This window comes from Ursus americanus, chromosome 14, assembly GCF_024610735.1.
Source record: "Ursus americanus isolate L20-20 chromosome 14, mUrsAme1.1.p, whole genome shotgun sequence".
Lineage (NCBI taxonomy): Eukaryota > Metazoa > Chordata > Mammalia > Carnivora > Ursidae > Ursus > Ursus americanus.
Genome location: NC_142140.1, coordinates 69129514 through 69149413, shown reverse-complemented (window position 1 = coordinate 69149413; position 19900 = coordinate 69129514). Strand labels below are relative to the sequence as shown.

General features: G+C 38.3%; 1 pseudogene; it reads right to left on the bottom strand.

Annotated features, from left to right (window-relative positions):
• Window positions 1-704: 704 nt before the first annotated feature.
• LOC148109024 (uncharacterized) lies at window positions 705-12107 on the bottom strand (annotated as a pseudogene).
• Between the last annotated feature and the right edge of the window lie 7793 nt (window positions 12108-19900).

Here is a 19900-nt window from a genome sequence, read left to right as displayed (position 1 = left end):
GCCCATGGAAGTGTTGAGTCACCTTTACACCTCTGCAAAGTCCAAAAAGCACAAGACCATCCTATAACAGTACCAGCCAAGGGCTTTTCTTACCCCTCTTCCCTCTCCTAGCTCCAACCCTGGAAGAGTTGTAGCAGCTTTTATTGAGATTAAGAGGAGAAAATCGATTATGCCGTCCTCTTGCACCTACAGGTATGCAACCCTGTATGAAACAAAGAGCAGAAGAAGGGGAGTTTAACTTTAAGATCAAGTTCACACTGGAGGGGCGTCCGAGTGGTGCAGTCTTGATTAAGCGTCACATGGTCTTCCAACTGAACCAGCCAGATGCCCCCCATCTGTGTAATAAGATTAAAACTACAAAACGTGTGTATAAAAATAAAGCTCAGAATAAACATGTTATATTACTTATTTCTGGATGGCAAGATTTAGGTTGTTTACTTAACATTTTTCTCTATTTTTACACTTATTAGAATAAGAATGTTATTTCTACAATAAAACACAAGGCTATTTTAATTTTAAAAAAGACTTGAAATAAGCAAAAATTATAAAGTGATTATTAGGGTGATTGGATTATAGGAAATGTTCTTTTTTTTTCTATACTTCCTTAGTATCTAGCAATATAATAACATAGGTTTTGTAAGATAAAATTAATTTTTAAAATTTTGCACATCTTATTTTCTTTCTGTGCTAGATTATACGTGTTACTGATTTTCTACCCAAGTTTTTATTTTGCTAATTAACATAATCCTTTAAGAGACTGATGAGCCAGGGCCTTTAATTTTTCAATTTTAAGTTGAATACTTACTTCCACAGTTCACTCTCCTACATTTGTTATGCTATGCAATTGATTTCCAAAATGTTTTCCAAGGTATTCACTGAAAACTGAAAGAATGGTATTTGGAAGAAAAAAATTCCCTGCCAATTATGGTTCATCTATTAACTCTAAATTTTCTGATAAGCCACAAAGCTCGATACATAATTAATTTCCCGTGTTTGTTATAGTTGTAAGTTTTCACTCTCCAGAATTTTTTCGATAAATAGGAGTTGTAAATAATTGCTGAAGATTTTCCTTCCCATATTCATTACATGTATATAATTTATTTCAGCATGTATTCTCTGGGAACTGACACTGTATGAGATCTTGTATTCCTTATATTCATACTCTTTGCTGTGTTCTCTGATGTATGGTAAGGCTTGAACTATATCTGAAAGCTTTTCCACGTTCATTTATAAGGCTTTTCTCTAGTATGTACTCTCTAATGTACAGTAAAGTCAGAATTACTCCTGAAGGTGTTCCCACATTCCTTCCATGCATTAGGCCTTCTCACTGGTATGAACTCTCCAACGAAGGGTAAGCTGTGATACACTGATAAAACTTTCCCGATATTCCTTCTGTCTGGTATGTGTTCTCAGGTGCACAGCAGGGTAAGAAGCTCTTCTGAAGGCCTTTCTGCATTCATCACATTTATGGGGTTTCTCCCCCCATAAGAGTAACTGGAGAATTCTCTGATGTTCTATAACATATATCATCTTGCTGAATGCACTTCCCATAGTCATTACATGTAAGTGGTTTCTCCCCCGAATGTATTATTTGATGGGCATTGGGGCCTGCATTACTGGGTGAAGACTTTTTCACATTTATTACATTTGTAAGGTTTCTCACCAGTAGGAAGTAATTTATGCAGACTGGGCTGTGACATCTTAGCAAAAAATTTCTTACATTCATTACATTTGTGTTTTTTCTTCATTATGGGTCTTCTGACGTACAATTACTCCCAAAAGATTTCCCACAATAGGTACACTGACATGACTTCAATCCAACATGAATTTTCTCACGTTGTGTGAGACTTACCATTTGAGTGAATACTTTCTCACATTCAGTACACTGATATGGTTTCTCCCCAGTATGGATTCTGCGGTGAACAATTAGGTGTGATTTTAGCCTGAATGTTTCCTTGCATTCATTACTCCCATAAGGTTTCTCCTCTGTATGAATTCACTGATGAATAATAAGAGATAAGAAATGCAAGACGGCCTTTCTACATTCACTGCATGTATACGGTTTGTCTCTAGTATGAATTCTTTCATGTACAGTAAGGCTTGATTTATTTCTAAAGTCTCCCCCACATTCATTACATGTATATGGCTTCTCCCTTGTATGAATTCTCTGATGTGCTATGAGGTTTTGTGTACAACTAAATGATTTGCCACATTCATTACATTCATAGGGTTCTCTCCAGTACGCACTCTAACATGCAGAGTAAGGCTTGAGTTACTTCTGAAGGCTTTCCCACATCATTACATCTATAGGGTTTCTCTCCAGTATGAATTCTCAGAAGCTGGGTAAGGTGTGCATATTAGCTGAAGGCTTTTCCGCAGACAGTGTACTCCTGAAGTTTGTCTTTAGCATGAATTTGCTGATGTGCAATTAAAGTCGAAGAAACAATGAAGGCTTTCCCACATTTGTTACATTTACAGGGTTTTCTCCACTGTGAATTTTCTTATGTTGATTAAGGTATGCAGGTTGACTGAAAACTTTCCCATATTTATCACATTCAGATTCAAATGGTTTCTCTTTAGTATGAATTCTCTGGTGTTGAATAAGTGATGATCTAAAACTAAAAGCTTTGGGGCGCCTGGGTGGCACAGCGGTTAAGCGTCTGCCTCTGGCTCAGGGCGTGATCCCGGTGTTATGGGATCGAGCCCCACATCAGGCTCCTCTGCTATGAGCCTGCTTCTTCCTCTCCCACTCCCCTTGCTTGTGTTCCCTCTCTCGCTGGCTGTCTCTATCTCTGTTGAATAAATAAATAAAATCTTAAAAAAAAATAAATAAATAAAACTAAAAGCTTTTCCACATGCATTACATTTATAAGGTTTCTGTTTACCATTAATTATCTTATCTATTTTAAGTTGGGAGGCCTGCCTCACATCTCTGTTTCCTTTAGTAGTTTTGAAAATTGTCTTGCCCAAGTCGGTTCCTGTTTGAATAATTAGCTCAGGGACTTCTTGACAACTTTGTCCATATAGATCCCTTTGGTCATGCCTGTCTTCTGTGAGAATTCTCTGTTCTTTAAAGAGAATAGACTTCCACAAGAAGTAACTTTCTCCAGTGAGAGTTTTTTCATGGCTAATTATTCTCTCATTCAAAATTTCCCAACTATTTTGTCTCAATAACGTGTTATCTCTGTTCTGGGATTCTCTTGAACTAGGGTGCTGTGGGTCATTTGTAATGAATCTTCCTACTGTGGCCCCCTGGCAAGTTTCTTCTTCAGAAATATCTGCTGTAGTTGCAGGTTGCTTAGTTTCAGGTTTCAGCTTCTAGTCTGAAAGAGATGGAAAAAGCAGGTTATTTCCAATGCAAAGGAGAAAGTTAACTGCTCTAGTGTAAATATGATGGGGAAAGTGAAAAGGATCAGCTTTGTACTACACAATTATTACTGAAATGATTTCCAATCATTTGTTTAAAGCATGCAAACATCACAATGAGTTTTCATTTTATTAGCTTTTCTTCCCATGTCTATCTACACATGGAATATTATATAGCCACAAAATATTTTTAAAAGATGTAAGTATTAGGGGCGCCTGTGTGGCTCAGTTGTTAAGTGTCTGCCTTCGGCTCAGGGCATGATCCCAGCATTCTGGGATTGAGCCCCACATCAGGCTCCCTGCTCCGTTAGGAGCCTGCTTCTTCCTCTCCCACTCCCCCTGCTTGTGTTCCCTCTCTCGCTGGCTCTCTCTCTGCCAAATAAACAAAAAAAATCTTAAAAAAAAAAAGATTTTATGTATTTGACAGAGACAGCAGAGAGGGAGTGGGAGAGGGAGGAGCATGCAGGGCTCGATCCCAAGACCCTGGGATCATGACCTGAGCCAAAGGCAGACACTTAATGACTGAGGCACCCAGGCACCCATCATGCATTTATTTAAAATTAAGTATATTTATGGAAATAAGTTAAGGGTTTAAAAAAATTAAATTTATTTTAAGCAAATAAAACTTACTTTCCAATATAGCTATTTAAGCCATATTTTGACAATATATTTATTTTACATTTTAGCAGATTTTGTTAACTTTAAGCATAAAATCCCCTGCTTTACTCTTTTTTTGATACAACTCATATATCAAAATTACAGCTACAATGAAAAGCATTTATAACTATAATATAGATTTAGGATACAAAGGAAAGAAATTGATTATTTATTATTTATTTATTAAGTTACTTATTTATTAAAAATATTGATATTTTAAAATTATCCAACTTAGAAAAGAAAAAAAATTAATGCATGAAAGGTTATAAAGTTAACTAGAGTCCATAAAAGTTATCATATATGAACTAATGATTGGGAACATTTTTTTCCTAAATAATTTGCTTTATGACAATTCCCTCAAAGTTGAAAGAGACAAAAATTCATGATCATAGTGCCAGTTAAGCAGAACAGATATAAATGCTTGAAAATAGGAAATTTTAAAAAGCAAAAATTCTTCAAAATGCAAAAATAAGCTTTTTAAAGACTGATAAAAAGTTAAAGAAATTCTCCACAATCCATACAAAATGACAGTTCTTAAAATACAATGACTGAAAATATTCATTTACAACAAATTTATTTATTCAAGGGCTGTTCACCAACAAGCTGTAGTAAGATTTATTTACTTTCTGTTTTCCCTACCAAAGAGGAAATCTTGAGAACAGAAACTATGTGTCATGGAATTTATTATCATTGCTGACTACTTGGCAAAGGGCTTGTATAGTAAAAAATAATAAGAATGAATTATTTTAACCCCTCTTCCCAGTATATTCTCACATATAAAAATGCACAGGGAATGAAGCAGATCCTCAAAGGAGAGTGGTATCAGAGAGTAAACAACAGATTTTTTCACACAAGACTGCAATAAAAAAGGGTTTGCCATGAAAAAGATTTTTAAGAATATTTCTTTAAGACATTCTGAGATCAGAAACTCAGCAAATGCAAATCTGTGGCGGCCTCAGTTCTCTTGTTTCTGGGAGACAAAGATCAGCTAAATACAAGCCCATGATTTAAAAAATCACAGAACAAACAAGGAAACAAGCCACTGTGAGTGAAAGGCAGAAACACTAACCTACAGAAAATATATCCTCCAAAACTTCAGATCTAGAGCTTATCTGTTACAAAATTTTAAATAACTTCGTTGAAAATGTTTAAAATATAAAAGACAAAATGAAAAACATTAGAAAGGAACAACAGGATATTAAAAACCACCAAGAATATTTTAAATAAAATCATATAGGGGCGCCTGGGTGGCTCAGTCAGTTGAGCACCCAACTCTTGATCTCAGCTCAGGTCTTGATCTTGAGGTTGTGAGTTGAAGCCCTGCATTGGGCGCAGAGCCTACTTTAAAAAAAAAAAAGATTTTATTTATTCATTTGACAGAGAGAGAGACAGCCAGTGAGAGAGGGCACACAAGCAGGGGGAGTGGGAGAGGAAGAAGCAGGCTCCCAGCGGAGGAGGGAGCCCAATGCCGGGCTCGATCCCAGGACCCCAGGATCACGCCCTGAGCCGAAGGCAGACGCTTAGCAACTGAGCCACCCAGGTGCCCCTGGAGCCTACTTTTTTAAAAAAAGAATCGTACAGATCTTTTAAAAATAACACAATTAAGAGAGAACATTAAATGTCATAGATGAGTCACATACACAGTTACATTAAGTACCACATGAGGAAATAACATATTTATTTAAAAAATTTTTTTCTTAAAAGATTTGCTGTCTTTTAGATTTCTAGTGGAAATCACCTAGTATCTTCTGTAGGAGCGAGGTGTCCCATATATGTGACTATTTCTTTTAACCAAGAAAAGCCAGGGTCTCATTTTCCTATTATGAGGAAGACAAAGAATTCAAATCCATAGGTTAAAAAAATGGCTCGGTGGAAGCAGAAAAGATATAATTTAGAGACTGTAGAAACTCTATACATGTAGGTGACTTCCACTAGCAATTTTTGGAAGTCCTAGACCAAATACAATTTGGAAAAAAAGTCCCTCAGAATGTGTGACCTGCATGGAGAGAGATCAGAGGAATACAGAAATGTCTGTAGCTGAAAAAATTTTGAAGGAAAAGTTAATCATGTGGCATAGGATGGATAGGAAAGCAGAAAAATATTTAGTTACTCAGGAAACCATATGTAGTATATAATGTGAAAAAAACATTTCAAAAATGAAAGGTGCGCTTCCATACTTCGTATCACGATTCTACTGGGAGTCAAAGACCCAGTCAAAGACCCAAAAGAAATCCCAGAAAGCAGCATGGGATGACATGAGATACAGACAACAAGCAAAGCATATCAAAGATCAAAAGATGGGTCCTTTTCCTGTGAAACCTCTTTGACAAGAGTTATCTTAAATTTTTTTTTCAGAAGATAATTTTTCAACACTAACTGAGGGTATCACTTGCAATGAAACCTAACATCCTAGTTCTCATTTATTTACCTGGATAGAGGTTTCTTGAAATCTATCTCACCACCATCCAAGGTTCTCTTCCTGCTTCCAACTAGGAAGTCATGTCTGGTTTGGAAAGTGCAAGCCCTGTTCAGGAAAGGAATGAAAATTGACCATGTTGGTGACAAAAAGCCATTCCAGAATTCAGTGAGGTCATCAATCTCTTGGAAGGTGTGGCCAGTATAAGGAGTTCCATTTCATTACAGAAGTACCTGGGGAGGGCTCAAATCTATGCTCCCAGGGATGCTGAAATACTGTCACAGAATGAATATAGGTCGACTCCCCCTACTCCCTGAAAAAGGCAGAATGGAAGTATCTTACGAGAGATTCTAGAAGAGATAATCCTAAATTTCAGGATTATTTTCAGGTGTGGCTTTCAAGGTAAGTCACAGAAAATATAAATTTTTCACTCTATGAAGAACAGAGTTTTTACTTGGAAATGGGGATAGAATAACTCCATAGAGGGTCCTTAAGAAATCCTAAAGCCCTGGACCCTAAGCTCCATTTGGTCCAGTAGAAAGATGGAGAGTCACAGAGGAGAAAATGTTCTTATCCAGAGAGACCAGGTTCCTGTAGTTCTCCAGCATTATGTCCCTGTGTAGACTCCTTTGTGTGGGGTCCATTAACTTCCATCCTTCCCAGGTGATGTCTACTGCCACATCCCAGAATGTCATTGATTCCTAAACATCAAGTACACTATAATAATATAAAACTATCCATTTTATAACCTATTGGGAAGAAAAATACATAGAGTATTGATAGGGAGATTCATGTAAACAGAAGATCCTTAATTTGGAAGGGAGCTTGCAGGTCATTTAGTCCAGTTCCTAAGAGGATATTTCAATGTCCTCAGCAAGTAGTCACCCAATCTCTGCCTGGACTGCTCCAAGGATTAAAACTTATTCTTTTACAAGGCAAGCCTACTCCATTCTCAGAAGATTTTCATGGTTAGCATATATTTTTATAATTTAAATAAAAATCTGCCTTCAAGTAACATTTAACCACTGTCTTATGATCTGGAACCAGAAATCATAAGTTTCTTCCTTCACTACAGAGTTCTTAAGTTTAAAATTTTGTTAAATATATAATACACAAAAGAATGTCTATAAAAATCACTATAAACTGAACAACAGTGTATCCCTACCCAGCTTAAAAAATAAAACATTACCAGTACATTTGAAATCACCTGTGTGTCCTTCCTGGATTTTATCCTTGTAGGAATAATAACCTATCCTAAATCTTGTGTTAAACGTTTCCTTGCTTTTCTTTATAGTTTTACCAAATGTATATGTATCTCTAAACACTATACTGATTAACTTTGCTTCTATTTGAATAGTACATAAATCAATTGTATATATCAAACTTAAGTGACCATCAACTTAATATACACTACTATACACATACGGTGTTATATATAAACCTAATGATAACCATAAATCAAAAAGCAGTAATAGATATGCAAAAAATAAAGAGAGAGGAATCCAAGTATATCACTAACGAGAGCCAGCAAACCGTCAGAAGAGAGCAAGAGAAGAAAGGAACAGAGAAGAACTACAAAAACAAACATAACAAGTAACAAAATGTACATATCTATCAATAATTACTTTGAATGTAAATGAATTTACTGCTCCAATCAAAACACACAGGGTGACGGAGTGGATAAAAAAAACAAGACCCATCTATATACTGCCTACGAGAGACTCATTTCAAACTGAAAGACATGCAGATTGATACTGAAGGGATGGAAAAACATTTATCATGCAAATGGATGTGAAAAGAAAGCCAGGGTAGCAATATTTATGTCAGACAAAACAGACTTTATAACAAAGACTGTAACAAGAGACAAAGAAGGACACTTCATAATCATAAAGGGAACAACCCAACAAGAAGATTAAACAATTGTAAATATTTATGCATCCAACATGGGACCACCCAGATATATGTAAAGTAGCTATTAACAAACATAAAGGGAGTAATCGATAATAATACAATAATAGTAGGGGACTCCACACGTCAATGGATAGATCATCCAAAGAGAAGATCAACAAGCAAACAATAGCTTTGAATGACACATTGGACCAGATGAATCTAACAGATATACTTAAAACATTCCATCCTAAAACAGCAGAATACATGTTCTTTTCAAGTGCCCATGGAACATTCTCCAGAATAGATCACATGTTAGGCCACAAAACAGGTCTCAACAAGTAAAAAAAAAAAAAAAGACTGAAGTCGTACAATGCATCTTTTCCAACCACAATGCTGTGAAACTAGAAATCAACCACAAGAAAAAAAATCTGGAGAAAACACAAAAAACACATGGAGGTTAAATAACACGATACTGCACAATAAATGGGTCAACCAAGAAATCAAAGAGGAAATAAAAAAATACACGGAGGCAAATGAAAATGAAAACACAATGATGCAAAATCTTTAGGATTTTGCTAAAAATCCTAAAAACTGTGCTAAGAGGGAAGTTTATTGCAATACAGGCCTACCTCAAGTTGCAAGAAACATCTCAAATAAACAACCTAAACTTATACCTAAGGGAGCTAGAAACAGAAGAACAAATAAAACCCCAAATCAGTAGAAGAAAATAATAAAGATTAGGGCAGAAATAAATGAAATAGAAGCTAAAAGGGGATGCCTGGGTGGCTCAGTCAGTTAAGCTATTGGGACTACATCAAAATAAAAAGCTTCTGCACAGCAAAGGAAACAATCAACAAAACTAAAAGACAATCTACTGAATGGGAGAAGATATTTGCAAATGATGTATGCAATAAGGAGTTGGTATCCAAAATACATAAAGATCTGATATAACTCAACACCCAAAAAACCCACATAATCTTATTAAAAATGGGCAGAAGACAAGAACAGATATTTCTCCAAAAAAGACATTCAAATGGCCAAGAGACACACAAAAAGATGCTCACCATCAGTAATCATCAGGGAAATGCAAATCAAAACCACAATGAGATATCATCTCACACCAGTCAGAATGGCTAAAATCAAAAACACAAGAAACAACAAGTGCTGGCAAGGATGTGGAGAAAAAGGAATCCTACTGCACAGATGGTGGGAATGCAAACTGGTGCATCCCCTGTGGAAAACAGTATGCAAGTTCCTCACAAAATTAAAAACAGAATTACCATTGACCCAGTAATTCCACTACTGGGTTTTTACTCAAAAAAATATGAAAACACTAATTTGAAAAGATATATGCACCCCTATGTTTGTTGTAACATTATTTACAATAGCCAAATTATAGAAGCAACCCAAGTGTCCAACAGGTGAATGGATAAAGATGTGGTATATATAATAGAATATTATTCAGCCATACAGAAGTGAAATCTTGCCATCAGCAACAATCAGGACGTATCTAGACAGTATTATGCCAAATGAAATAAGTCAGTCAGCAAAAGACAAATACCGTATAATTTCACTTGTTTGTGGAATTTAAGAAACAAAACAAAGAAAGACAAATAAAAAACCAGATTCTTAACTATAGAGAACAAAGTGATGGTCATCAGAGGGGAGGTGGGTAGGGGGCATGGGTGAAATAGGTGAAGGGGATTAAGAGCACACTTCTCTTGATGAGCACTGAGTAATGAAGAGACTTGCTGAGTCACTATATTGTATACCTGAAACTAATACAATACAGTATGTGAATTATACTGGAATTAAAAAAATTAAAAAACATATCTACTTTATAGCTCTGCCTGAAGAGGACTAGATGTGAGTGCTACCCAATAGCAATGAATACTCCTGGCACCCAGGAAAGCAGGAAGATATACATAAAATTCCCAATTTATATTAGCAGTAGCCATTCTAAAAATGAATTTTTAGAAAGATCCAATTTCTACAGGTACAGAAACTATTAAAAAATAGCAAAAAATCTTAAGATTTATATAAAGAAAGCTACGAGACTTTTTAAAAGGACATTAAAAACTTAAGCTCTCTTTCCTTTTCTCCACCATTGTGGTGTGTGTGGTTGACTGGTCTTCGCCATGTCTTCTCAAAAGACTTTTAGTATCAAGTGCTTCCTGGTCAAGGAATGAGAGCAGAATTGTCCCATTCCACAGTGGATTCAGATGAAAACTGGTAATAAAATCAGGTACAACTCCAAGAGGAGGCATTGGAGAACTGTTGCCATCACAGGCAGGGTTTGAGGAGATGGACTCCAATTCTGATAGTTCTACTGTGCGTAAAATGGTATCAAATAGTATCGCATGTCACAAAGAAATTGTGAAAGGAAGAGTCAACCTATGTAGTCAACTTCATTGTCTTATTTTGAGAAATTTCTCAGCCATCCCAACCTTCAGCAACCACCACCCTGACCAGTCAGCAGTCATCAGCACTGAGGCAAGCACCTCCATCAGCAAAATATTAGGACTTGCTGAAAGCTCAGATGATGGTTATGTGCCTTGCTTTTTTGGACATAATGCTATTGCACATTTAATAGACTACGGTATAGTATAAACATAAATTTTATATGTACTCATAAGGCTAATTTCTAGTTGTCTTTTCTCAGTGCTATGATTTAGCAGTAAGTTCCAGTTGTAAAACTATTTTGTAAAATTCTAAAAATATATACTCTAGTGTCAACAGTGGTTCCACTGAGGAAGATGAGGAAATGATCTTAAGGTTTGTGATCAAAGGAGTCTTTAGATTTACCTATGATGCTTGGGGTTTTGTTTTTATTTAATTGAAAATCGATTTATGTTTTATTTGTATCTTGTATAAAATTTAAGAATTAAAGAAAAATGGGCAAAAAGTAGGCAATTTCACGACAGGAAATGCAATGTCCAATAAACATGAAAAGATAGCATCAGCAATCATCAGTGAAATAAAAATGAATCAATTTCGTTAATTCATTAATAGAAAAGTGATACAATGAAAAGTTCTGACAATACCAAATATGGCAGAATGTGGGGAAACATTGCCAGTGAATATAGGCATTAATAAAGAAAAAAACCATAAAATGGTATAACCACTGTAAGGACAATTTGGTGGTAAATATTTATGTAAAATAAGTTAAATATTTATGTAAAATAAGTTTAAAATCTTTTGCTCTTTAATTCGGTGTCTTGATTATGCCAATGCCTGGAAGGGTGACTTGGGGAACAATTTCCTTCAGTTTCTGGGCTTTGGTTAACTTACTCTAAATGGGGCAAACCATTCTATGTTTCTCTCCATCTAACAGGAAGTGTCCTATGCCAATCACTGGCTGGTCATTACCAGCTACTTCCTGCTTCTTGTGTCAGATCCTATTCCCAGGATATTTTAGGGTGTTGTAACTTTACAAGTCTTAATCTCCCAAAGCAAGATGACCAAGATTAGGTGATGCATAAGCAGCCTGGGTATTTTATCGGGAAGAAATTTCTTGCGTCGTGATTCCTAAACCTGCATTGCTATGTAAAATACAAGAGATCATCCCTTGTGTGATCTTCATGGCCAACCAGCAACCCCCAATTTAGGCAATCATAATATGTCAGGGAATAGAGATTTAAAAAGGAGTATCTGAACTGCCTGTGCATTAAAATGAGCTTACAAAAAAGTGACTCGATTCAGGCCAGGGAGAATGCCCACTTGTTAGGTAGCACAGATCTGGACATGTGAAACTCAGAGGGCAACCACTCACCATCATCCGCACTTTTCAGAGGACCCTGCGAGATTCTCCTGTCAGCCTCCTTCTTCCCGGGTCTAGGAGGCGACCTGGGGGCGAGGGGTCCATACAGTCAAGGGCCGGCACGCCTGGCCCTCCGGGGACTAGACTCCTGGCCCGGGACTCGAATGCGGAGACACACCAAGTCGTTGGGCACTTGACGCCTCCACAGGAGTCGGTGATACTCCCGCACTAGCGCCTCAACCCCGCTGTCATTTCAGGGGCCGGCTAGCCCAAGGCAAGAGGCCCGCCCGGGCCCCACGTGAGTTTGCGTCCGTGCCCGCGGGTATAGACAGCGGAGGGAACGTCAAGTTCGTCACAATGGGGCTGGCGGGTTGCGGAGACGCTCAGTGCGCATGCGCCCCTCAGCAACGCACTCCCGCATGCGCATAGGGCTTGGCTTTGCTTCCGGTTTAGGTGACCCGGTGCTCGTCAGCTGGTCCCGCTATTCCAGTGCGGCGCTGGGTGCTGCTGGGCGTGGGAAGCGCCGAGGAAACCGACGTAGACTTCAAGAGCGACTACAAAAGTATGACTGAGAAGCACAAGGGAGACTCTGGCGCACGGGCAGGACAGGCGGGCCTTTGTAACTTAGGTAAACCCTTCGATTCTGCGCAGGGGTGGCCTGGCCTCAGCTCGTCCTTCCTGCAGATCGTGGAATGAAAACCCTTCCCTCATCCCGCGCTCTGCAACGGGACTTCCCTTTCTCGGCTGTTGGGCCACATAGTTCTCCTGGCGCTGCCCCACTTTTGTTCTCAATACCCAGAAAAGTATTTTCCAGCACCTTGGTTGAGTTGAGGACTTTCGGATTCTTTGAAGCTGCTCTCCTTAAGCAGGAGAAGGTGCTCCCTCTAGACTGTTCCTTCTCCAGCCTGGGGGCTACAGGTTCTCCTGCTTTCATGGTCGCTCGGGTCTGACACCTCTTTTGGACCCACTTCTCGCGGTGTAAAAGCAGTCTCAGTGGTGGTCTCTTTTGTTCTCTTCCTTGCATGTTATCAACAGCCATTAACATGTAGATAACTGCCTTGTTGCTATGTGTAGTTCACACTAGAGAGCTCTAGATACATCATAATGATTAACGTGTATAGAATTTGTTATAGACCAGGCAGTTCTAAGCAGTTGACATACACTAATTCATTGACTTCTCACAACAACCTATCAAGTATGTATGTGTTATCATTCCATTTTTCAGATGAGGTAGTACAGAGACGTTACTTGACCTGCCCAGGGCCCCTCTAAACACCTCAAACTGAACCTGTCCCACATTGAACTTACTGTCTTCTGCTGTCACACAGGCTACCCTCATTCTAGTCATTTCAATGATATTAGCCTCTTTGGGTTTGTAGGAAACGTGTTTTTATATGGATGCACCTACTAGATGCTGCATTCTGAGATAGTTACAAACATTGTTGCTTGCAGGCTATGGTTCTGGAGTCACAGAAAAGTTTTTCACATTTATTAAATTTGCAACTATTTTCTTTTCTGTTTTCTTTATAAACCATCTATTTTCTTTATACATAGAAAAACAATTCTGTGTTGTCTATACATTTTCTGTATTAGTCAGGGTTCTCCAGAGAAACACAACCACTAGGATGTGAAACAATGCCAATAGGAATACAGAGAGGGGCGCCTGGCTGGCTCAGTCAGTAAAGCATGTGACTCTTGATCTCGGGGCTGTGAGTTCAAGTCCCATGTTGGTGTGGAGATTACTTAAAAATCTATTTTAAAAAAGGAATAGAGAGATTGATTATAAAAAATTGGCTCACACAACTACGGAAACTGATAAGTCCTGAGATCTAGAGTTGGCAAGTGAAGAGTCCCTGGCTGAGTCTGAAGGCCTGAGAACCAGGACAGTCAATGGTTCAAGTTCCCATCTGAAAATTGGCAGGCTTGAGACCCAAGGAGAGCTGATGTTTCCATCCAGCTGTGAAGGCCAGCAAAGACCGGTGTTCCAGCTCAACGTCAGGGAGGAGGAGTTCCCTCTTACTCAGGCTTTTTGTTCAATTCAGATCTTCAGTGGATTGAATGAGGACCACCCACTCTAGAGACAGCAATCTCTACTCAGTGTGTAGATTCAAGTACTCATTTCACCCAGAAACATCCTCACAGACACACCCAGGATAATGTTTGACCCAAAAGTCTGGACACCCATGACCTAGTAAGTTGACACATAAAATTAACTGTCACATTTTCTCTTTAGTGCAAATATTCTTATATAAAATAAAGTGTTAGTGCTGGTCTGTGGTTCTTTAACATTGATTAAAACTATCTTTCTGAAGTAACTTTTCAATGGATGATTAAGTCAGACTTCTTTGTGATCTTCATTTCATGTGCATTCATATGTGGACTCTTTCCTGAAGGCTCTGTAGTAAAATAGATAAATTTCAATCTGAAGCCTCTTTTCCAGTTTGAAGTATCTTGTGAAAAAAGTCAACTTTCCATCAGATGATACCCCTTGTTATCTTGCTCCTTTTTAATAAGTCTTCATGTTCCTAGGATTTTTTCCACAGTGGACTGTTGATATCATTAAAAGTCTTCCCATTCTTGCCCCGTAGGTTTTTTTCTGCTTTACAAAATTCCTCAGATCTCTGTGATGGGGAATGAACCTATTCTCTGATGTGTGGGAGAAGACAGAAAATCTGGTTTGTTTGTATGTGACTTCATACAACTCCAGAAAATGTCCCCTATCCACCAAAAACGAGAACAGTTCCATGAGACCTACACAGGTGAGCTTTTATATTGTTTACTTTTGACTTGTGGTTAAGGTTGGCGAAATGAACCTGCAAGGTATCTGTGTATCTGTTTCATTTACAGAGACATTGACCTTTATCTTACTGTGTGTTTTTCAAATACTTCCCTACAGTTCGAGGGGATTAATAAATTAGGTTATAAAGACTTAAGGTAAAGGATTTCTTATTAATTTATAGAGAATAGTAGGAGTTTTTTTTATAAATGTAGTATACGGAAACTCTAGGATTCCCAGAGAAGAGACTGGACTTCTAATTCTCTGAATACGGCCTTTTTAGGAAAAAAAAACAAAAAACAAAACAAAACAAAAAAAAAAAAACCAAACTTCTCGTAGAAACACTAGTTTAGAGGGATTTTTATGTAAGAATCCAAGTGCCCATAATCAAGGTGGCTCTGTAAACAAATCAGACTGGCTTGATGATTTTGGTTTAAAAAGAGCCAGATGTTTCTTCCTGAGTTGTATCATTACGGAATATACCGTAAGCATGCATTCTCTGTTTTTTAAGATTTGGTATGTTTCTGATTCTAGTATGGGGGTTTTTTTTGTTTTTGTTTTTTGTATACATCCAAGCAATTCTTAGACACCAGGTGGGTGTCCTATAATTTAACTCAATTCTGATATGATTACCTGGAGATAGCCTCAGATTCCAGAGGCTAAGGGCTCAATCCTATAGGACTGCCGCCCCCACCCCACTCCAGTTCTCAATCACAAATCCAGGCTGTCACCTGTGCTTCTCACCAACCCACCATAGATTGGAGGTTTCAATGACCCCCTCCTTGGGTTCAATTAATTTACTAGAGCCGCTCACAGAACTCAGAGAAACATTTCACTTATTAGATCACCAGTTTATTATAAAAGGATATAACTCAAAACAGCCAGATGGAAGAGGGCAAGGGGTGGGGAAAGGGTGTAGAGCTTCCATATCCCCTCTAAGCACACCATCTTCCCCAAAACTTCCCATTTCCACCAATCTGGGTTTGGGTTTTTATGGAGGCTTTCTTACATAGGTGCAATCGATTAAATCATTGGCCACTGATGACTGATTCAATCCCTAGCCCTTGTTCCCTTCCCAAGGTCGGGGGGGGGGGGGGGGGGGCAACAGTTCCAACGCTTTAACCACCTGGATGGTTCTCCTGGCAACCAGCCCCCATCCTTAGGTGCTGTCCCAAAGTCATTAACACAACAAAAGACTGTTATCACTCTCATCCCTTAGGAAATTCCAACGGTTTTAGGAACTCTGCCAGAAATGAGGACAAAGACCAAATAGATATTTTTTTTTTTAAGATTTTATTTATTTATTCAACAGAGATAGAGACAGCCACCGAGAGAGGGAACACAAGCAGGGGGAGTGGGAGAGGAAGAAGCAGGCTCACAGCGGAGGAGCCTGATGTGGGGCTCGATCCCAGAACGCCGGGATCACGCCCTGAGCCAAAGGCAGACGCTTAACCACTGTGCCACCCAGGCGCCCCCCTCAAATAGATATTTCTTATTCTAAATCACAGTATCACACTTGGGTTTGCTTTCTCACAGAGGGCTTAGTTGATCTAAACTTACGGTTTTACCTATCTGCTAAGTTATATTACTTCCACATGTTAAAGATTATGAAAAACTTAATGCTGGTGTTCACTTCCATTGAATTATACTTGCGACAGACTTTTTGGTATCAACAGTAACTGTGTTGCTCTGTAGTCAGCTTAGAAATAATTTCCAAAGGACCTTCACCGTAGTTAACTTTAAAGCCTGGAACTGATAATAAAATGAATTGGATTTTGTAGCACGTATGCGTGTACACACATACACACATGCACACTGTTGCTGAACTACTGACTCAGCGCATTGGCACGAAGCAGAAGCTGGACCTGCACTTGCTTTGTCTTCCTTTGGATTTTTCCTTCAGTTTCTCTGATTGCTGGGATGCAGGTGTGTGTTCAGCTCCAGGATGAAGGGCCCTGCCTTCTTCAGGGCGCCCTGATTCCCGAGGTCAGAGGCAAGAACGGACACAGGTTTCAGTCTGTCTGTATGAGGTCCTAGCTCACGTGATCAGGCTGTGGACTCAAGCATCAGACATGGAGACTGTGACTATATTCAGTCTCCACAATTCCCAGAGCAGGTCTCTTTTCAGATACTAACCAGGGCTCTCCAGGAGAGGATCCATGACTTTCTGGCTGACAGCAGATTTCCCATTACATCCAGGAAGGGTCATTGCTGGGATCCAGGGAATACACATGGGCTTGTCTTGATGGCCCACTGTGGCAACCACTACAGTCATAATTATGCCCTCTCTGTGATACTGGAACATAAAAATTCTTTTCTGATTACAAGATCACAGGAACTAATGAAAGAAAAACCTGAAATGAGAATTTGATAGCCTGTGCTTCTAAGAAATATAATGTTTTACACAGATAATGAAGAAGACATGACTTTTCTGATGTCTCTACTAATTGTCACAGGACTCTTACATGAAAGTTTCATTGATGGGTGTGGATAGCTAGCTCAACCTTCAACTAAAAGATTACAGATTCAGCAAACTGTAAACATAATTGTGCTTTTTCTACACTCAAACAACATTATATCAGATAGTTGTGGATGTTCAAAAATATATATTTATGTATTTGTAAATACAAGCTGTATAACTGAAACGCTCCTTTGGGTGACTATTCTTCATAAAATGGAAATGATAAGAGATTGCGAAGTCTCATAATTTACCTTATTTGTCCTAATAGTAAAAATGTATTCAAATGCATTTAGTGATGTATAACATGCATACCAAAAAGCACAGCCATAAATCACAACTCTGATACTCACTGAGGTGTCAGAGTGACTATGCCCATGTAACTACAACAGAGTTCAAGGAAATAAAACTAGCAACCCAGAAGCCCATCTCCTGGTAGTCCCCAACCACTATCCATTCTATCTTGCCAGAGTGAACCGTCATCTGTTTTCTAACACCACCGATTCGTATTGCCTGTTTTTATAAATTTGTGTATTTAGAAGCATACACCAGGAATTATTCTGCATCTGACTTCTTTTGCTCAGCATTATATTTGTGACACTCCTCCGTGTGGTTTCATGGAGCAATTCATTCATTCTCGCTGCAGTGTATTCTTTTTATGAATGTACCAGTGATCAGTTCTGCTGTTGATGGACATCCGGTTTGTTTCCAAGCTGGGGCTATTAGCAATGATGCAACCATGACCATTCTTGTTGGTTTCTTTTGGTGCACATGCAGTCGATATCTTAGTTAAGTATGGACCAACCTATGAAATTGCTTGGTCTGAGTCCCTGCCTATATTCAAATTACACGTCACTCAACAGTTTTCCATAGGTGTTTGACCAGTATGCAACTCAACGACCAATTTAAGAGTTCTAATTATTACATATCTTCTTGTTTTGATGGCCATAGTAGAAATCATGATAGGCATAGCTATTCCTTCTACACAATATTGGAAATTACGTGATTGTATCAGTCTTTCTCATTTTAGCTGTTCTGGTTAGTAGGTGGTGGTATTTCATCTTTATTTTGATCATTTAATTATTAAAAGATCTGAGCATAGGGGCGCCTGGGTGGCACAGCGGTTGAGTGTCTGCCTTCATCTCAGGGTGTGATCCCGGCATTATGGGATCGAGCCCCACATCAGGCTCCTCTATGAGCCTGCTTCTTCCTCTCCCACTCCTCCTGCTTGTGTTCCCTTTCTCGCTGCCTGTCTCTATCTCTGTCGAATAAGTAAATAAAATCTTTAAAAAAAAAAAAGATCTGAGCATATTCTTTGTTTCTTGAAAATTTATATATACTGTTTTTAAGGGTCTGTGCAAATTTTCTGCACATTTTTTTCTACTGTGCTGTTACACTTTCTAAATGATTTTGAAGAATTAAAAAAATACTGAGTCTTTTTTTCAGTTAAATATGAAAGTATCTTCTCCCATTCAAAAATTTATTAATAGATAATCTTTGGATACTTAGGTTTTAAGTAAGATACAAACGTCTTTTAACATATTTGCATTGTGTATACTTTTGCCTTTTATTTATATATGTTATAGCAAGGGTCTGATTTCAGGTCCTGTTAATGTATCTGTCTACTTAAAATGCTTTTACTTGGAAATAATCTGTAACTTATAGAAGTTGTGTTAGAAATACAAAGGATATCCATGTTCCCTTTAGTCAGATTCACTTATTAACATTTTATCCTATTTCTTTTCTCATTTACTCTCTCTATATACATATTTTTTCTGAATCATTTGAGAGCAAGTGCATGCATTACGCTTTATCCCCCGATGTACTTCAATGTGCATTTCCCAATAAGAATATTATTTTACATAACTATGGTATCGTTATCAGCGCCAATAAACCTAACATGGATGTAATACTTTTATCCACTCTACTGCTTGTATTCCAGTTTGAAAAATTGAACCAATAATGTTCAGTCATCAATCAGCATGATCTCAAGCAAAGTTGAGAAATAGCCTTGGAGATTTTGCTGGAGCTATTTAGAAGTATTCTCCTTGGGATTGTAAATGCTCAGAGGCATACTAACCTGGAGTTGCCAGTAGATGTATCTGTCATCACTGGAAAAGACCGGTAAGAATACAGCCCATACAGAAAAACACGGAAGAGGTGGAGAAATAGTCCTTGATCAAGGAATCCCTGAGTCTCTAGTTTGACTCTTGATTCCTCAGACATGTGAACTTTCTTGACATCATAGTAATATTTGTGGGTGAACTGGGGGGAGTGAGTGAAGTATACACATTTTATGTATAGTCAACTCAATCTACGGGCAAATTATCTGGTTTTTGTAATAAGAGAGGTTACATTGTAAAAAATTTAAAGACAATTCAATGAAAACATCTGATTTTTTGAGCACATCAATTAGAACTACAAGGTGACCCATAGATGTCGTGTTATACGTATTACCGCAGGGGTACACACGCTTCCCTCTTGCCAATACAACCTATGGTGAGGGACAGCACATGTGGTTCTGGATCCAAGACTCCCCACTGCAACCTAAAAAGGATTAGGTAAGGAAAGGGAGAA